The sequence below is a fragment of the Vulpes vulpes genome, chromosome 12 (assembly GCF_048418805.1).
Source record: "Vulpes vulpes isolate BD-2025 chromosome 12, VulVul3, whole genome shotgun sequence".
Lineage (NCBI taxonomy): Eukaryota > Metazoa > Chordata > Mammalia > Carnivora > Canidae > Vulpes > Vulpes vulpes.
In genome coordinates this window covers 106,580,130-106,599,983 of record NC_132791.1, presented here as the reverse complement: position 1 = coordinate 106,599,983, position 19,854 = coordinate 106,580,130, and the positions used below count along the sequence as shown (strand labels likewise).

The 19,854-nt window shown below is 46.6% G+C and overlaps 1 protein-coding gene across 3 annotated transcripts in view; it reads right to left on the bottom strand.

The window, feature by feature from the left end:
- ARHGAP32 (Rho GTPase activating protein 32) overlaps positions 1-14,123 on the bottom strand; it is a 322,644-nt gene extending 308,521 nt beyond the window's left edge. For 2 of the 3 annotated variants that reach the window (XM_072729354.1, XM_072729363.1), the window contains exon 1: positions 13,869-14,119. The gene's annotated coding sequence lies outside the window, so the exon portion shown is untranslated. Of the gene's footprint in view, positions 1-13,868 lie in introns of all 3 variants that reach the window. The other variant, XM_072729366.1, reaches the window with a different exon arrangement.
- Positions 14,124-19,854: the final 5,731 nt, after the last annotated feature.

Sequence of the window (19,854 nt, the reverse complement as noted above, 5' to 3'; positions counted from 1 at the left end):
CTCTCGATTTTGGCTCAGGTCATGATTTCAGGGTTGAGAGATCAAGCCTCACATCATTGTCATTTTCATCATTGTCCTTGTGGTCCTCATGAGGCTCTGTGCTCAGCAAAGAGTCTGCTTGAAATTCTCTCTCTCCCTCTCCCTCTACTCCCACCTCCCCCTCTCTCAAATAAATAATAAATAAACCTAAAAAAGGGCCCCTGGGTGGCTAGGTCGGTTAAGTGTTTGCCTTTGGCTCAGGTCATGATCCCAGGGTCCTGGGATGGAGCCTCACATGGAGCTCCCTCCTAGGTGGAGAGCCTGCTTCTCCCTCTCTCTTTATACCTCCCCCCCCCCATCATGCTCTCTCTCTCTCTCTCTTTCTATCTCAAATAAATAAATAAAATCTTAAAAAAATAAAAATAAGAACCAGACTAGAAACTCCAAAGAGGAAGCCAGCCTTACACTGACACCCCTGCGTCACTTAGAGGTGCTACAAGTGCCAATAACAAAAAATACTCAAAAGTGAAGTTAACAATAACCACATGTTCAAAGGCAGTTAGTATCTGGGATTGATGGTGTGCCTTGGAGATATGTCAAGGACCCAAGTGCTTCCCTTCCACGTCTTTGCCGTCCTCACTATGTCACGGATGGAAAGATGACTCAGCATTTCTAGGCAACACTTCCACTGAAGAAGAAGGGACATTTGTTTCCACACATCCCTTTTTTATTAGAGAAGCTTCCAGGTGTTTTCCTTCCAGATCGCTGTGCATGAAAGTAGGCCCACATGCACATACCCCTTCTGCAAGAAAAACTAGGAAACCCAAGTATGTGGCATTTTCAACCTCTATCATTGGCAGAATTCTCCACTAGCAAGTAAGAGTTTGCCACAAGCCTTTAAAGTGCTGGGTGAAAAAAATAAAAAATAAAAAAAATAAAGTGCTGGGTGAAATCCCGCATCACCTACAGTCAGTTCAGAAGATGCAAGAGAAGCAGAGCATGCTCTCTTGTGTGCACTGGCTTGGAGAGCTGCTGGGTTCTCCTTAAGGATAATCAGCTATTTTTTTTTTTCCTACTAGGCTGCCTTTGAAACTGTGCAAGATTCTTAGAAGTTCATCAAAGACAAACAAATAGCACTCAGGATTTGAGTTTGACCTCATGTAATAGGAAACCCAAAATAGTGTTTGAACAAGTTAGAGGTATTATTATTATTATTTTACATTACAAGGCACCTAGAGGAAGATAGTCCAGAGTGTGTATAGTAGCTCCATGATGTTATTGGAGACCCAGATTCCTTTTATCTTTCCATCCAGTTATCCTTCCAGTATGCTGTTTTCATCTTCATGACACTAAAATGGCACCTGCTCCACCCCTACGCCCAGGCATTATGACCACATTCTAGGCAGGAAGAAAAAGAAAGGACTAGGGGCAATGGTGAGTACCAGCTAAGGGATTTCTCTTTGAAGAATATCACTGAAGGTCTTAGACAGCAAGCTTGGCTTTTATTTTAATGACAATAACTGTCACATGAAATTCTAGCTACCATAGAGACTGGGAGATGTAGTTTTATAGTTAGATCTATGCCATCCTGGAAAATGTCAAAGTTCTGATGGTAAGAAAAAAGAAAGTCGATTTTGGTTAAGAAACTAGTACATTTTGTTACAATATGGGGGTTTTAATACAAAAAGTAAGAATGGAAAATAGTATTGTAACAGTGGCATGAGAGGGTATTTCTCTCAATTCGTTTAATTTGGGGAAAGAGAAAGAGATCATTTTCTGCTAGGAACGCTGGTTGTTCAGGGAATGAGCAGGTGGTTGTTGAAAGATCAGTGGTGACAGCACCCACTGGGAACAGATGCACCTGGGATCTCATGCACCTCATACCCTTAACCCCACGCACTCTGAGTCAGTAAGGATATATGTAACTGGTGACAGAGGGATTTTGCAAGACTGCCTGGATACATACTTTGCAGAAGTAATGCTTGTTCTAGATTTCTTCTATTAGTGAAATCTGTCTATAATCTTTCCATCACAGAAGATTGACTTCAGGGGTAGGTACGACTGCCTGGGAAGACCTGACTTTCCCACAGGTGCTGGGAGAGTCTAAGTCAAATGAAGGCTGTGGTCCAAACCTAGTGGCCTCCTGGAAGGATGGAGCTGATGGGACGTTCGGTTTTATTTGCCTGATCTCCCTTTTGGGAAACAACACAGAAGATAACAAAGAGTTAAACTGAATATAAACAAATTTGAGATATTTCATCAAAATGAAAAGGGACATGCTAGGCTGGAGTGTGGTTAGACAGGGTTTCAGGGGGATAAGAGATCTTAAATTGGACCTCACAAATGGGGAAAATTTGGAGATATAGAGCTGAGGACAGGAGAATGTTCTGTTGAGGTGTCATGAAAACTCTGAAAGGAAGGAGGCAAAGAAAAAAAAAGGAAGGAGGCATCTTAGGGTGAATGGGCAAGTTAAATGCTGAGAATGCATAGTATGCAATAATATGCTGCAGTTTGAAGCATTAGACTCAATACACATTTAGGAACATGGATGGATATTAAAACACCATATTAAAAAGTAAGGAAGAGAATGCGATATAAGCACAATGCCACCTACATAAAGACTCATACATAGAGAACAGTATGTCATTTATAAGAATTCATGGAGGAAGGGAATGAAAGCAGAGATTGGGGCTGCAGGGAGGAAAGTAATCCATTTATTAAAAGAGGAGACTTTTAAGCTGCCTGGGTGGTTCCTCATTGGATTGTCAAGAAAATTAAAGGAGATCATCTATTAGACACCCAAATGAGCCAGACCCAGATAGGGAGCCGTCAGCCAGGTTCAAGAGCTAGTGAGGAGACTCACCAGGAACTTTACACGAACCTCACAGGGCTTGTGTTTAGTTCCTGCCTTGGCAAAATAATAAATCATTATGTCACAGGCTTTCAGAGTTAGAGTCAAAACCATGTTTCATCCTTAAACACAATGGTAGACAGTCCTGCTCCCCATTGACTTCAGGCCAACAGAGAAAATAATACTGCCATTGATTTAGTCTTGGGGAAACTCATCACCACCAATAGTCTCTGCTGTAGTCAGTTGTATCTCAACTCAGTACTCGCCTCTGACCATTACACCAGAGAAGGCAGTCCTGCCAATTCAGTGATTAACAGGCAGCATGAGCTGGGTGGTGAAGGCTAATGTCGCCAACTCACACTGCAGGGAGGAAAAGACCAGCCAAAGTATAATGACCTAAACTGGCATTTGGTCAGATGATGGGGATTTTGCTGGCTGTTGGTCAAAGGTCTGGCATTGTACCCTTTGGTCTTTGGGGAGCAATGTCATGCATAGTGTAATCTGGAAGAGTAATTTAGAGCAATCTATTGAGGGTAAGGTATTGTTTATAGCCAAGTTACAAAGATTAGAGATCTGAGAAGCATTGTAAGAGTCTCTCTATCACAAGAAAATAAGCAGTTCAGAACATAATCCAAGGCCTCCTGAAAATGAAGTGAAATGGGACCAAAATATTCTTCGCTACAAAACTACTGTCCACGTGAGAGGAAAGTACTTCACCTTTGTACCCTTTGAAGGAACTTTTGAGATGTCCTATCTATCCTGCTGTGGTACGTTATTCATAAAATCTGTGAATCATCCACTCCTTAGACTCAAAAAATGTGGGGCATCATAAAGAACTTGATAAACTGAAAGAATTGTCACCTATCTACTACAGATGGAGCCTGGCTAAAGTCCAGGGTTCCATCAGATGGTCCCTCAAGATCTCTTCCAGACCTAAGTTAAAAGATTATTCAATATGTGAAGAGGAAACAAATTTAAAGTTTTAAGGGATTTTAGAGTCCAGTCCAATTTCTTCCCTCTATCTTTGAAGAAACTATGTTTCAGAGGAGGGCTCGCGCACAATGCCTAGCAACTTGCTCAGTTCTATTCAACACAAATTTATTAAATAGCTACTACATTCTGAGCATCCTATTAAATAGGAATGCAGATGGGATGAATAATCATAAAGTGTGGCATATTAATTAGGCATGCACACTACAGCCAGACTCCCTGGATCTCATTTTAGCTTCCCTACTCACCAGCTGTGTGACCTTGGGCAAGTCACCCAACCTCACTATGCTTCAGTTCCATTATATGTAAAACAAGAGTGAAAATATAACTCATGGGATGATGCTGAGGCTTGAAACAGTCACTCTACTTAATGTACATAGGATGGAGCAGTGCTGGCACACAGTGAGAGCTCTATAAGGATTTGTTAATTAAAATATCAAGTTTCTGCCCTCGGAAGCTCTCTGTCCTTTGTTCAGATGGGCAGCCCTGCACAATGGGGGAAGTGCAACACTAGCCAATCTAATTAGTGTTATATGTAGTTTGAAGGCACAGACTTGTCCCATTCACCAGCAACTTCCCCCCTCCCTCCACCCTATCTAGTACAGCGCCTGGTGTGTGCTGAATGGATAGATAAATTGACCACAAAACTAAAACACCAAGGAAGAGGCATCCTGAGAAGTAAATATTTGAATAGTGTCTTTAAAAATGAGAAAGAAGAGCAGAATTTCTTCGCATAGGGAAGGGACAAGGGGTTTTAGGTAGTTGAAGCCACAGAAGCAAAGACACAGGAGTGTGAAGGTGACTGGTTTTCTTATCCTATATATATATAGCCTACACTTCTCACTTTCTTTATTTGAAGAATTTGGGAATTAGGCCTAAGTGTGCCATGAAATCCACAGCTCTCGGCGCCTGCTGTATTATATAGCACCATTCTGATGAAACCAGGTGCTAATTAAGATGCTCAAGGGGCTATCGGTTGCTCTTTCCTTTAGCACATGTTCATCCAGAAGGAGTTGGCTGATTACAGGAATCCAGCAGGATTAAAACACCGAATGTGTATTTACTTAGCCCATCTGCTCACGGTGAGGGTTTGATTACGCTGATTGTTGATGTAATCGATATTTTTCCTTGAGTTGGATCCTCCTCTATGAGGGACTGAAATATTTTTATAGTTATATTCGATTAAACTATGTGTGATTGGATTATTTGCTTTAGACAATGTTTGATATATACTGATCACCTGAGAGTTCTTATGGCAGAGAGATCTGGTTGTGTCTCAGTATCTAATATCCATTTTTCCTTCTTCTATAGTAGCAGCACCCTCAATTTTTATCTGGGTACATGGACACCGAGGATAAACACTACATTTCCCAGCCTCTCATGCATCTAGAGGTAGCCAAGTGACTAAGCAGACATGGTATGTTCAATTTCCAAAAAAAGTGCATTCTCAAACAGTGACATCTTCTCTTTCCTTCATATTCTCTCCTCTGGTTGGAATGTAGATGTGATGGCTACAGTTAAAGCAACCATTTGGACCTTGTGAGGTGACCCTGAGAATGGGGTGGGGGAGAGGTTCAGGAGAACAAGTAGAGGTCTGGATCTTGGATCCTCTGTGGAGTGCCATATGGGAGTCCTACCTCTCAACTTTAGTACACGAGTGAAATAATAAACTTTCGCTTGTTTCAGCTACTGTTAATTAGAGTTTGTTGTGTTTTTCATTTCTTGCAGCCAAACCTAATCTTAATTTAAACAGCTTCCTTTTTACTTTGCATCCTGACATCTCCTTGGCTCCCTCTAAGGCAGTTGCTACTACTCAGAAAATAAAAACCAAGATTTCCCAAGCAAATAAGTATAAGAATACCAATAATAATAATTAAGAAGATGAATACATTGCAAAAGCTTTGCTTTTTCCTTCCCCATCCAAAAATATCACCTTGTGAATTTCATGGCCACTTTAATTATTTTTGGATTGTCTCATTTGCATTTTATGAATGTAGATGATTAAGAGCCAGTCTGTGAGTGGGAGGGGAAGTAAGGGATAAAATATGTAGAAAAGGAGCAGAAATGTTACTGAAGCAAATTAGGCAGAGGAAGATAGTAGACTTTCCAACAAGAGATAAATTATGATAGAGCCATAATGCAAAGCTATGCAATGATTAAAGACTGTGTTCTAGAATAATTTTTATTGCTTTGGGAAAATGTACAGAATATTTTGTCAAATATAAAAATAGATTCCACTGGCTAAAATAAACAAGTCAGGAAAAGACAGATGTTGCTGAGGTTGTAGAGAAAGGGGAACCCTCTTATGCTGTTGATGGGAATGCAAGCTGGTGCAGCCACTCTGGAAAACAGTGTGGAGGTTCCTCAAGAAGTTGAAAATAGAGCTACCCCACAACCCAACAATGGCGCTACTAGTATTTATCCCAAAGATACAAATGTAGTGATCCGTAGGGGCACCTGCACCCAATGTTTATAGTAGCAATGTCCACAATAACCAAACTATAGAAAGAGCTCAGATGTCCATCGACAGATGACGGGATAAAGGAGATGTGATATATATACAAAGGAATATTACTCAACCATCAGAAAGGATGAAAGCCCACTATTTGCTTCAACATAGATGGAACTGGAGGGTATGATGCTGAGTGAAAGCAGTCAATCGGAGGACAATCATCATATGGTCTCACTCATACGTGGAATATAAGAAATAGTAAAAGGGATTATAAGGGAAAGGAGGGGAACTGAGTGAGAAAAATTAGAAAGGGAGACAAACCATAAGAGACTCCTAACTCTGGGAAACAAACAAAGGGTTGCAAAAGGGGAGGCGGGTGGGGGTATAGGGTAACCGGGTGATGGGCACTGAGGAGGCCACTGGATGGGATGAGCACTGGGTGTTATACTATATGTTGGCAAATTGAATTTTTAAAACAATTTAGAAAAAAGATGTGAGATGTGTGTGTGTGTGTGTGTGTGTGTGTATATATATATATATATACACAATAAAATACTACTCAGCCATAAAAAAAAAAAAAAAAAAAGAAATCGGGATGCCTGGGTGGCTCAGGAGTTGAGCGTCTGCCTGCCGCTCAGGGCATGATCCCAGAGTCCTGGGATCGAGTCCTGCATCAGGCTCCCTGCGGGAGCCTGCCTCTCCCTCTGCCTGTGTCTCTGCCTCTCTCTGTGTGTGTCTCTCATGAATAAATAAATAAAATCTTAAAAATCTTAAAAAAACAAAAAGAATGAAATCTTGCCATTTGCAATGAGCAATGACATGGATGGAACTAGAGGGTATTATGCTGAGTGAAATAAGCCAATCAGAGAAATACAATTATTATATGATCTCACTCATATATAGAATTTAACAAAACAGAAGATCATAGGGGGAGAAAGGAAAAAATAAAACAGGATGAAATCAGAGAGGGAGACAAACTGTAAGAGACTCTTAATCATAGGAAACAAACTGAGGGTCTCTGGAGTGGAGGGGGATGGAGGATGGGGTAACTGGGTGATGGCCATGAAGGAGGGCGCATGATGTCATGAGCACTGGGTGTTATATAAGACTGATGAATCACTGACCTCTACCTCTGAAACCAATATTACATTATATGTTAATTAATTGAATTTGAACAAAATTAAAACTTTTTTTAAGGTTTTATTTATTTATTCATGAGAGACACAGAGAGAGAGAGGCAGAGACACAGGCAGAGGGAGAAGCAGGCTCTAGGCAGGGAGCCTGATGTGGGACTCCAGGATCAAACCCTGAGCCAAAGGCAGAGACTCAACCGCTGAGCCACCCAGGCATCTCTAAATAACACTTTTTTAGGGGATCCCTGGGTGGTTTGGCAGTTTGGTGCCTGCCTTTGGCCCAGGATGTGATCCTAGAGTCCCGGGATCAAGTCCCACGCCAGGGTCCCTACATGGAGCCTGCTTCTCCCTCTGCCTGTGTCTCTGCCTCTCTCTGTGTGTCTCTCATGAATGAATAAATTAAATCTTTTAAAAAAGAACAAACACTTTTTTAAAAGATGAACTTTAATTTTAAAAAAGTAGATACTTAGAAAAAATCTGAAGTATAGACAAAAAGTTTTTTTGTATAGACAAAAATTTTAAGAGTATTTCTAGCTAACAGGATTATAGATGATTTTTACTTTCTTTTTAGTTTATTTGTATTTTATGATTTTCCATTATAAATACATATGGTTTGCATACATTTTAAGTTACTTTGAAGGCAATTCTTCGATGGTGGTAGAAACAGGAACAAACCTCCACACTTGGCTAGAGTTTCCATGTTGTATTAGTCAGAGCGATGTTCAGCAATGCTGTGATGACAAACACAATCCTAAAATCTCTAAGACTTAACATACCAAAGGTGTATTTTTTTAAAAATATTTTATTTATTTATTTATGAGAGACAGAGAGAGAGAGAGAGAGAGAGAGGATAGAGAGAGGCAGAGACACAGGCAGAGGGAGAAGCAGGCTCCATGTAGGGAGGCTGACGTGGGACTTGATCCTGGGCCTCCAGGATCACTCCCTGGGCTGAAGGCAGCACTAAACCACTGAGCCACCCAGGCTGCCCCCAAGGGTGTATTTCTTATTCATGTAAAATCCAGTGTGGGTCAGTGGAGCCATCTCATTGTCAGAGAGCTCAGAGATCCATCTCAACATGCTATCAAGATAAATGCAGGGGAAAAGAGAGATAGAGGAGACACTCTCATTCATAGTATATTGGTAAGAATTTGCGCACCACCCTCTTCTAGCTGCAAGAGAGGCTGGGAAATGTGGAGGAGTCTATAGGATATCTGGTGAGCCACATCCACATACGTTGAGTATGTTTCCTCATCCAAAAGTAAAAATCTACAGTATGACAAGTAAATAATTGACTTGAGGACTGATTTTTAAACATACACACACAGAGGTGCTTGGATGGCTCACTCGGTTAAGCATCTGCCTTTAGCTCAGGTCATGATCTCAGGGTCCTGAGATGGAGCCGCACATCAGACACCCTGCTTGACTGGGATTCTGCTTCTCCCTCTCCCTCTGACTCTCCCTCTGCTCATGTGCTCTCTCTCTCAAATAAATAAAAATTTAAAAAAATAAACACACACACACACCAGGATATGTGGTTGTGTGCTTGCTATAGTTTTTAAAAGAGTCCACAATAGACTTGACTGTTGCAGAGGGAGAGGGTGGTGTTGAGGAGGAAACTGGGAAAAGAAGAGGCCAGGACTAAAGGAGTCCTGTTCGGGGGCACCTGGGTGGCTCAGTTGGTTGGGCATCTCTTTGTTTTGGCTCAGGTCATGATCTCAGGGCTGTGGGACTGAGTCCTGAGTTGGGCTCCATGCTTAGCAAGGAGTCTACTTGAGGTTCTCTCTCTCCCTCTGCCCCTCCCCCACTCAAGCTCTCTCTCTCTCTCTCTCTCTCTCTCTCTCTCTCTGTCTCTGTCTCTGTGTGTGTGTGCGTCTCTCAAATAAATAAATCAATCTTAAAAAAAAAATAGAGTCCTGTTCTCTCTCTAGCTCTTTAATGCATAAAGGCAAGTCTCAGCCACAGTTGGAAGGGACAGAAAATCGAGGGGGCTGGGACCTGAAATGACTGGTCAGGAGAAGAATGTGGGTTTCAGAGGGACTAGGAGGTACAACACGGATCTCTCCCCGAGACAGTGGAAATACCAGGCAGACGGGGGAGCTGGCTAGAAACTGGGGAGGAAAGCCAGGTCCAAATAGGATGAAAAAGTTAGGGAGGCTGCCAGATGAGGGCAGTGCCAAAGGCAGAAATTAATGTTAGAAGAGAAAGCCAAGAAGGATTGGGGATGGAAGTGGAATTTGAGCAATTTGCTTCAAATGCGTGCTACCATTTGAGTCTTGCTCTCAAGACGTGGCAGGTTATGACACGTAGTCACTTGCATTTAAGTGGCCATGGTTCAGACAGACAATGGAAATGTTCTCAGCAGTACCTTGGCCCATAAGAAGAGCCCATAGTCTCAGCTAGGAACCAGCGCTGCAAGGAGAAGCTAAGGCTGCACCAGGCATCATTCCTACCATAGGCTGTGCAGACACAGTGGGGATGGGTGCTCGATATCGGGGAGGCCACGGTCACTCCAGGCGATCTGAATGGCTGGGTCACGACCCCAGCAAGTAGTTCGATATAGTGCCAGGGTCCTACTAAGGGACAGGGCTTTACCACAAGTGTCACCCCAGAAGGAGGTCTGGAATCAGTGTCAGGAAAGCAAGGACATTAAGCCAGTCACAATAGGCAAGGATAAAAAAGGAAGGGAGATTGCAGCTGTGGGGTGGACGGTCGCCAAGGGCCTCCCCTCTGCTGCAGTGAATACCAGGACGAGGAGAGCAAGGGCTACAGGTGAGCCAGCTTCTCTCTTGACCACCTGGGTCTGCACTGGCTTGAGAACTGGATAGAGTTGGATGGAGAGAGACAAGGCATCAGTGCCCGAAGCAAAGGTTGGGTGAGATGGGACCACATAGATCTCCTAACAGAACTGGTGCATCAGTTCACAGAGGCTTTTCCAAGATAGCCTTAAATAGCTACACGAATCTGCCACCCACCCTTTCATACTGGGCATCGCAGTGTTCAGGCGGGTAGAGATCGTCAGGTGCTGACGTGGAGAAGTCAGGTGGGAGGAAACACCGAGCCTGGCCCTGTCATCCTGATTTACCAAGAAACTGGTACTGGTTTGTTGAGTACCATGGGGGAAAGCCCAAACCCCCATGGTTTATCTTCTTGAAAGATATTTTATTTATTTATTCATGAAGGACACACAGAGAGAGGCAGAGTCATAGCCAGAGAGAGAAGCAGGCTTCCTGCAGGGAGCCCGATGCAGGACTCGATCCCAGGACCCCAGGATCACGACCTGAGCCGAAGACAGAGGCTCAACCACTGAGCCACCCAGGTGTGCCTTGAAATGTATTTTAAAACACAGAGAACAATTGATTTTTTTGAAGATTTTATTTATTTATTTGAGAGAGAGAGAGACAGAGAGAGAGTTGGGAGGGGTGGGGGGAGGGAGAGAGAATCTGAAGCAGATTCTGAACCAGGCTTGGAGCTGATGTGGGGCCCCATCTCACCACCCTGATATCATGACCTGAGCAGAAGCAGAGTTGGAGGCTCAATCAACTAAGCCACCCAGGCACCTCCAGACACAGAGAACACTTTTAAGAAAAGTTTGCATTTTTTACCTCTTTAGTTAAATATGTCTTCTGCATGGACACCCGGGTTTGAGTGTTTGAGGCCAGCAGCATATGGAGGGAAAGCTCTGAGCTAGGAATCAAAGATTCCAAACTCTAATATGGTTCTAATACAGATCAAATAAAGCGGTGACCGGGGATGTGTTTTAAATGCCCCAAAATAGGGCCCAGGTCGTGACCCTGGGGTCCTAGGATCCGGTCCCACATCTGGCTCCCCACAGGGAGCCTGCTGCTCCCTCTGCCTGTGTCTCTGTGTCTCTCACGAATAAATAAATAAAATCTTTTTCTAAAATGCCCCAAAGTAGTTGAAAAGCGAGGAGTGTGTGCATATCTACCCCCACCTAGAAACTCTGCAAAACTGGAATTAGGGGGATCCCTGGGTGGCACAACGGTTTGGTGCCTGCCTTTGGCCCAGGGCGTGATCCTGGACACCCGGAATCAAATCCCACGTCGGGCTCCCGGTGCATGCAGCCTGCTTCTCCCTCTGCCTGTCTCTCTCTCTGTGTGTGACCATCATAAGTAAATAAAAATTTTAAAAAAAACTGGAATTAGGGTGATGCAGATGAAGTGCCCAGGGCATATGATGGAAAGGGGCACTCGCTCAGGGTTGTGCAGGAACCCTGTTAGGAAGAGTGAGAACTCTGTACAACGGGGCCAGGAACTTTCCGGAAGAGGTGTTCCTGTCTGGTACTTGGGGATTAAGAGGATACGTGGGCAGGGTTATCTGGAACGGTCAGACTTCTGGAAGTTGGCCTTCCAGGAAGCTGCTGAGAAGGAGGTGATTTCAGAGGCCAGGAGAAGCCCAGTAGACCGAGTTTGTGTGGTTTGGCCTCCTGGCAGCGGATCAAGCCATGTCAGGAAGGATCCTGAGGGTTGGGGTGAGGAGGTGAGGCCCTGATCACCTGAGAGGCGTCCCTCTGCATCATGCACTGTCCCTGCCACCCTGGCCGCAGGGAGGACCGGCCCCTCTTCTGGCCTCTCCCCCCACCCAGTTCATCCCAACTGAAAGGTTTTCTTTGGGCCTGCAAAGAATTTCCATGATTTAGGGACACCTGCGTGGCTCAGTGGATGAGCATCTGCCTTCGGCCTAGCGTGTGATCCTTGAGACCCGGGATCGAGTCCCAGGTCGGGCTCCCCGCATGGAGCCTGCTTCTCCCTCTGCCTGTGTCTCTGCCTCTCTCTGTGTCTCTTGTGAGTGAATAAATACATTAAAAAAAAAAAAAAGAATTTCCATGTTTTAGAAGCCGCTTTGCAGATGTGGTAAAAGGGCTGGCAAAACAAGTCGGGCTGGGTCCTTAAGCCTTTATCAGCTACACCTTATCCTTATCACGGAGCCTTATCCGTTAACACCTCCGGAGGAATTAATCAGCCGAACGTCGGCTGAAAGTAAGAGCAGGTCAGAAGAGAAAGAGGAAAGAGTTGGAGAAAGGTCCTTTATAGGCACGGGGAGGAGCTTCGCCATGTGCTCGCTGCGGTGTTGCTTGCCTGGGCCCTGAATCTGCCGCTGAAAGTAGTTCAGTCTCCCCCTCCCAGCCCGGGGGGATCGGGGGATGCAGCAGCTTCATTATCAGAGGTGCTGTCTCATCGTCACTGCAGCTGGTTGATGCCCCAAATTACCCATTTGCTAACGATGCCCGATCTAAAGAGGTATCCTAAAAAATCAAGGCATGTCAGTTGGCATCTATTAAATGTCCCTGTCCTGAGAGGACGAGGCACTGGGGAAAATAGAAAAATGAATTTAGGAGGAGGGGCATGGCTGGAGTTCATATCCTAAGATTCAGATTCAATGAATATTTGCCAAGCTCCTACTCTGTGCCATGTAGATGTGATCTCATTCAATCTCACAAAACCCCTGCAAGATAAGCATTATGATCCGAATTTTCGAAAATATTTTATTTGCTTACGTATTTATTTGCGAGAGAGAGAGCATGCAACAGGGGGAGGGGCAGAGGGAGAGAGGGCATCTCAAGCAGACTCCTCCCCGAGCTCGGAGCCCAACACGGCCGGATCCTGCAACCCTGAGATCATGACCGAAGCCGAAATCGAGTCGGATCTTCACCGCCTGAGCCACCCAGGCGCCCCTGATCCTGATTTTCATTCCCAGGGCCCTCAAGTCCAAGCCCAGTGCTGTTTCCAAGGTTGGGGGGAGGGGACCATAAACACATTTAGTAGGTAGAAGCTCCAAGAGCTGAAATACACACGCGGATTCACGTCCACGAGTCCCTGACATAGTCTGCGAGGCCTAGTGAAGTGTCACCTATATGGGAAGAGGGGTGGCAGAGATAAAAGCTGGGGGGAGGCAATCTACTGAAGGGCTGGAAGCACCGAGGGGAGGCGAGGCTCCTCTGGAGTTTCCTGAAGAGGTGAGGGTGGGGCTGATTATCCAGAGGCTAAGCCTGGGTGTGGTGAGGGGTGGCGGGGGCAGGAACAGCCTGCCGTCTGAAACAACAGAGAGTGAGTCAGTCGGTGACATCCCTCTAATATGTGTTTGGGGGGTGGTGCCCACAGCCTGCTGGATGCAGGTTACCAAGGGCCCCACGAGTACAGCTAGAGCTCAGCTGTGCCCCCCCCTTCTTGGGCCGCCACCAGCAGGGATCCCGAGTCTCCGCAGCAGCCACCGGTGTGCTAATTCCAGCCCAGACTGGCAGACAGCAGGGGCTCGTCTGGGGGAGGAGAAGCACTAGAGCTGGGGACCATACATTGCAAAGGAGGGAAATAAGCTCGGAGCTATTTTTAGGGCTGCGTCTCTGTGCAGAGCGGACTTAAGGCATGTGTGTGCCTGCGAATTCATGAGATGGAAACATCTGCTGCTGCCGCCCTGCCCACCCCCAGGGTCCTCTCTGCAACCTGACCTGCGGTGGCATCCTCTCCTGCCCGCGGTTGTGCGCCCACGATGCTCTGGGGGTCAGCTGCCTAAGGCCCCGCAGCGCCGATACACAGCAACACAGCAGACGGTGGGGAATCAGTAGCCTTTGACCGCAGAAGAAAAGGGAGTTTCTTGATTTCCCGATTTTTAACGAGTGCCAGACATAAGCTCAGCCTGGTTGGAAATATAAGCACGATGGAATTCAGGACAACCTTAAACGGAGCCACAGACCATCTTTCCCCTCCCGAGCTGCAGTGGAAACTCGACACCCTCACAACACCTAAGAGCTTTCCCACCAATAGCACTTGCTCGCAGAGCATTACATCACCAGCCACAAGCCGGATTGGCCCGGTCCATCCTCCAGGCGAGCCCCGGTTCTGGCTGCAGAAACTTTCCCCAAAACCTCTCTGCGTGTCCCACGCCAGATTTAGTTTCCCCCTTTCCTTGTGGTGCATGGATGCAACCACCGGCTCGTGAGTCCCTCACCGAGCTGCTTCTGTGCAAAGTTCTGGCAAATACTCCGGAGTCGCTGGGCCGGGGGTCGGGCCGCAGCCCCTGCCCTACCTCAGTGGGTGGGACTGCAAGGAAGGGCTTAACCTCGCCCGCCCCGAGCTTCCAGATCAGACAGGGCGATGCAGATGCGGGTCTTCGGCCAAGGAAGGTCATCCCAAGGCCCCGTGGAGCCAGAGTAAAGGAGCCGGGGAGCAAGGCAAAGCCAGGAAGTTAGGGGAGTCTATTAAGGGGCGCCCGGGGGCTCAGTGGTTGGGCATCTACCTTGGGCTCAGGGCGTGACCCCGGGGTCCCAGGATCCAGTCACGCATCGGGCTCCCTGCATGGGGCCTGCTTCTGCCTCTGCCTGTGTCTCTGCCTCTCTCTGTGTGTCTCATGAATAGATTAATTTTAAAGAATCTTTAAAAAAAAAAAAAAAGTCTATCAATTGCTTGCATGCAATCGATGTATTAGGCCAGGCGGGTGGGCCCTGGCCTTCAAGCAAACCGCAGACAGGCGTTCCGGGTGCGTTTCCCAGGCGGTCCCCACGGTTCTCAGGAGATGCTCAGGAGCGGCTGCGGCTCCGGGCCAGCGGGACAGGCCCTGCGTTTCCTAACCCGGGAAAGGGGATCATGAAGGGGTTTACCGATCGGGTCTTTGGTCTTTTGGCCGGGAAGACTACAAGGGAGGAGAGCCCCGCTGCTTGGAACTCATCCCACCCGCCCCCCTTCGCGCATGCTTTTCTTCTGTCCTATTTAGTTCACCTGCAGGTGACTCTCAAGTGAAAAATGCAGCTTGGAAACAGGTAGACATGTTATCACATGGCACAGCCCTTGTCGCTGCTTCGTCACTCCTCCTTCCCCATCTTGTGGCTTCCTTCCTCCCGCCCTCCTTTCCTCCCTCGCTCCTTCTCTCTTCCTTCCTTTCTTTCTCTTTCTTTCTTTTCTTTTTCTTTTTCTTTCAACACAGATCCATCTCCTTCATTCTCCTTTACGTGTAGAACCCTCTTTCTTCCACGTGGATCCCATCTAACTCTGTGGCCAAGAAAGGATTCTGCTAGAGGAAACCCCAATTGCCAATTCCTAAATTAAAATGTCCTGGAGGCCAGGATGGGTGAGGCCGGTTTCCCAGGGGACCAATCAGCCCGGAGTCTGACCAGCCGCACTTTTCCTACAGGTCTGCTTCTAGGTAAGCACCCTTGTCAGTGGGCCTCTAACCCGGGCAGTGTCTCCCCAACACTCAGTGTCCAAAGGGAGATGGAGGCCGCACATCTCCACAACGCCCCCCCACTCCCGGCCCCGGGAGGCAGGACTTGGATTACATCGCTATGGTTAAAATGAAGGTGAAGTGTGGAGTTTCATATGGTTAAACCTTTCTGCCTCCACAGTTTGGATTTCAAAGGAGTTAAGATAAATTAGAAGGATGCGACTTTCCCGTGACAGAGAGGAGTAGCGCGTGGAAGGTTGGAAACGATGAAAGAGATCTCAGGGACAGACTGAGCGGGGGTGCTGGCACCCCGCAAACATCAGGGCATGAGAAGGCAGCGCGCGTATAGCGGACTCGTCCCCAAATATCCAGAGAGAGGCTGCTAGGTTTCTGTTTAGGTCCTGTTCTGTTCCTTTTTCTTTTTCTTTTTTTTTTTTTAATTTTATGTATTTATTCATGAGAGACAGGGAGAGGGGCAGAGACATAGCAGAGGGAGATCTCCCTGCAGGGAGCCTGATGCAGGACTCCATCCCAGGACCCTGGGATCATGCCCTGAGCCGAAGGCAGACACTCAACCACTGAACCACCCAGGTGGCCCTAGGTCCTGTTCAGTTATTAATTAATTAATTAAAATATTTTATGTATTTATTCATGAGAGACACACAGAGAGAGGCACAGACACAGGCAGAGGGAGAAGCAGGCTCCCTATGGGGAGCCGGATTAGGGACTCGATCCCAGGACCCCGGGGTCACGCCCTGAGCCCAAGGCAGACGCTCCACCACTGAGCCACCCAGGCGTCCCAGTCCTGTCCTTTTAAACCCAGCAATCCGAGATGACACCAAGCAGCCAGCCTTTGGTCAGAATGAACTGTCACCCATCCTTACTCCCACCTTCATGTTTGACCATTTTTTACCTTCTGACCTACTTCTCGGCTTGACTCATTCCTGCTCCCACAGACTCCTGGCCTCTGCCTTCATATCTCGTGAGGAACCTCAGGTTCATTGCTGTGACCTGCTCCTGCAGAACCAACCTGAGCCCCCGTCTGTTAGCACAGCAACTGGCCCTTTAAACGCGGTCAGCTCAGCAGGCCCAGGCTGGCACAGAAAAGCCTGTGGCAGACAATAGTGTTTATTCTAGGCAATTGTCCCAGACTGGTGACTCCCTGCTTCCTCCCCACCTGCTGCTCTCTGCTGTCTTTTTTCCCAGCATCTGAATTCATCCTCCCCAAGCCCTAGCTAAGAGGTTCCCTGTCCTAGGCCCGCCCAGAATAACCCAGGCCCCTCGGCTGGGGGGCCCGGGGCGCAAACAGCGGGGCAGCGGGGGTTTATAGTTGCAGTCTGGCTGTTGTAGGTGACAGCTGCCCTGGGGCAGGGCAGTCTCGGGGCTCCGCCCCAGCACTAACCTGCTCAGCCAGCTTTGCCTGAGCCCCTTCAGAATGGACAAAGGGCCCGGGTCAAACTCGGGGCTTCTGGTTACAGTATTGAGGGGAAGAGAAGCCAACTCAGAGGTGCCTGCCACCCTCTTGCTCTTCCTACGCCACAACTTCAGCGTTTCTTGACCCTAGAAAAGGCACCTGTTGGTTCAGATCCCAAGTACAAGCCCTGGAAGCCACACTGTATAGTTTGCTCGCAGAACAGGAGTGGCCTTACTCTGCCTAGGTCAGACTTCCCAGGGACCGAGGCCTCTGAACCCCACCCTCCAGTCCCAGTCCCAGTCCCATTCCCTTCCCTTTCCTTCTTCCCCTTCCCTTCCCTTCCCTTCCTTTCCCTTCCCTTCCCTTCCCTTCTCACCCTTTCCAGCCATCCCTCTCCTTTTGTCTCTGTCGTCTCACTGAGATCCCTCTGATATCCCTACCCTTCCCAAACATGATTATGTTTTAACCTTGTGGACTTAGAGATAAAAGAGGAGTAAGGACCAAGAGAGTCTGGGGGGTGGGGAGTGATGGGGCAGGGGTCAATGGTGGCAGCCATGGAATGGAATGTCAGAGTCTGTTGTTCAACCTCTAGAACTCAGGGTACTTTTTGAGTGGAGAGAGAGGGTCTGACTTCAAGTAAGTCTGATTATTTCCGGTCCACCGACAGCAACATGGGAGCTTCAATCCTATAAGGTGGTGGTGATGGGAAAGGAAAGAACCTATGAAATTCTTGCTATGCTTTTATGATACTCGTATCTGTCTTATATGGCATGGTTATCCCTCGTCTCATCTCAGTCCAGAGGGTAAAGCGTGTGTCTTGACCCAGGAGGTGGTGCAGTGCGGTGGAACCCAACCATTTCATGTCTGTGTCACTGCACACAGGTCGCTCAAACTCCATGAACTGCAGTTTCTTCTTCTTCTTCTTCTGTGGGACAAATAATAATAACTCTGTTTTTTTTAAAGATTTATTTATTTATGATAGACATAGAGAGAGGGGCAGAGACAGGAGGAGGGAAAAGCAGGCTCCATGCCGGGAGCCCGACGTGGGACTCGATCCCGGGACTCCAGGATCGCCCCGTGGCCAAAGGCAGGCACTAAACTGCTGAGCCACCCAGGGAACCCAATAACTCTGTTTTATAGTGTTCTGGTGACTATGTTTAAGATCTATCAAGACCCTGCCACATCATAGAGACTAATAAAAAGTAGTTATTATTGACCAGGCTTCAGTTTCTGTAAAACTGGGATAATAAAATACCCACCTCATTGAGTTGTTTGAAAGATCAGGCAAGTTAATATTTATAAAGTTCTTAGAGAGGTGCCTAGCGCATGGTAAGCTCTGTCCAAGTGTTATTAAATAAAATTAATCATCCTGTTATTTTCCATGATACCTAGATGTTGCCTTTCCCAGCCAGGTGCTTCTGTAAATACTGCTGACATTTGTCTAATGCACACACAAGGGTCGGGAAAAGGATGAGAGTGGAAATGCCCAAGGGCAGCGGTTGATGAGCCTGGGTAGCATGCTTCTGTTTTCTTCTCCTTGTTTACTCTTCTATCATTGATTCCTCAGTCTAAGCCTCCTTCTCCATCAGCCTCTTCTCTGTTCCCTCCATCTAGTTACTCCCTCTCTCAAGGAGACAGCGACTGTTTCCCAAACTCCCTGTGTGTGCTGAGAAAAAGGGTGAGTGGACACCATAGTTCCACCCACACCATCCATTTCTCCCTCCTAGTGTCCACCTTCCATCCAAATTTTCTGTCGTGGCCTCTAATTCAAAGACCCAGATGCTCCAAGGAATGCGGTATCTAATCCTAATGAAGTACTCCTCTATTAACCTTATGTGAGGAATTCAAATGCATATCCCAGAGTATGAGGTGCAGCAAGGAAATAAATTCACCAGAAATACAATGTTACTAAGTCCAGTTAGTCACCCTACTGACTTACTTCTTAATCCGTTGAGTGCCCAGCGAGTTTCTAAGATAACATTTATTGTGTATTTACTCTGTATCAGGTCCCCTCCCAACACTCTTACGTCCCCTGTTACCATTTCATCCTCAAATCACCTCTGCAGGGTAGTTATTCTGATGTCTGTCTTACTGATGAGGAAATTAAAGATTGGAGAAGATAACTAGTAACTTATCCCAGTCACAGCACTAGCGCGAGTGGCAGGGCCAGCCCGTAAGCTCTGAAGCTCGTGCTCGCTCTACTGCGTTCACAGGCACCAGCAAGTTCCTGTAGAAATTCAACTCAGCTGTTTTCTTGGCTTTCTCAAATCTGCTCTTAAGAATCTAGAAGGTTAAGCACCCTTGCTGGCTCAGCCGAGAGAACATGCAACTCTTGATCTTGGGGTGGTGAGTTCAAGCCCTACATTGGGTATGGGGCCTACCTAAAAAAATAAAAATCTATAAGATTAAACTCTATCTTAGACTGAGAGTTCCCAGTTAAAAGAAAACAAATGTATAAAGTGTCTTTGCTGATATTTGCCACTTTTCACTGGCAAGGAAAACATGGGCACAACTTTCTCCTAAACAACAGGTCTTTCATGTTACCCTTTTTTTTAACATCCAAAAAGCATCTTTCCTGCTGTACCCCCTCTGCAGGGCCAGCCCCTTCCTTTTTTTTTTTTTTTTTTGTCCAGCCCCTTCCTACTCTCATTCCACAACCTGTGTCTGACTTGAAGAGAGTTTTAACAAAAGAACTGGAACAGGAAGGGTTTTTAAACAGGCTGTCCTTTTCTTTAAATAATTAAAGAAGATGCTATCTGAAAGATCAGGTTTTTATTAGCTCTTCTCAAGTTCGCTGTCACCTGCTTTCATCCAAGGCAGGATTGAAGGTTGGGGTGAATGGATGTAGGAAAGTGCCCTAATT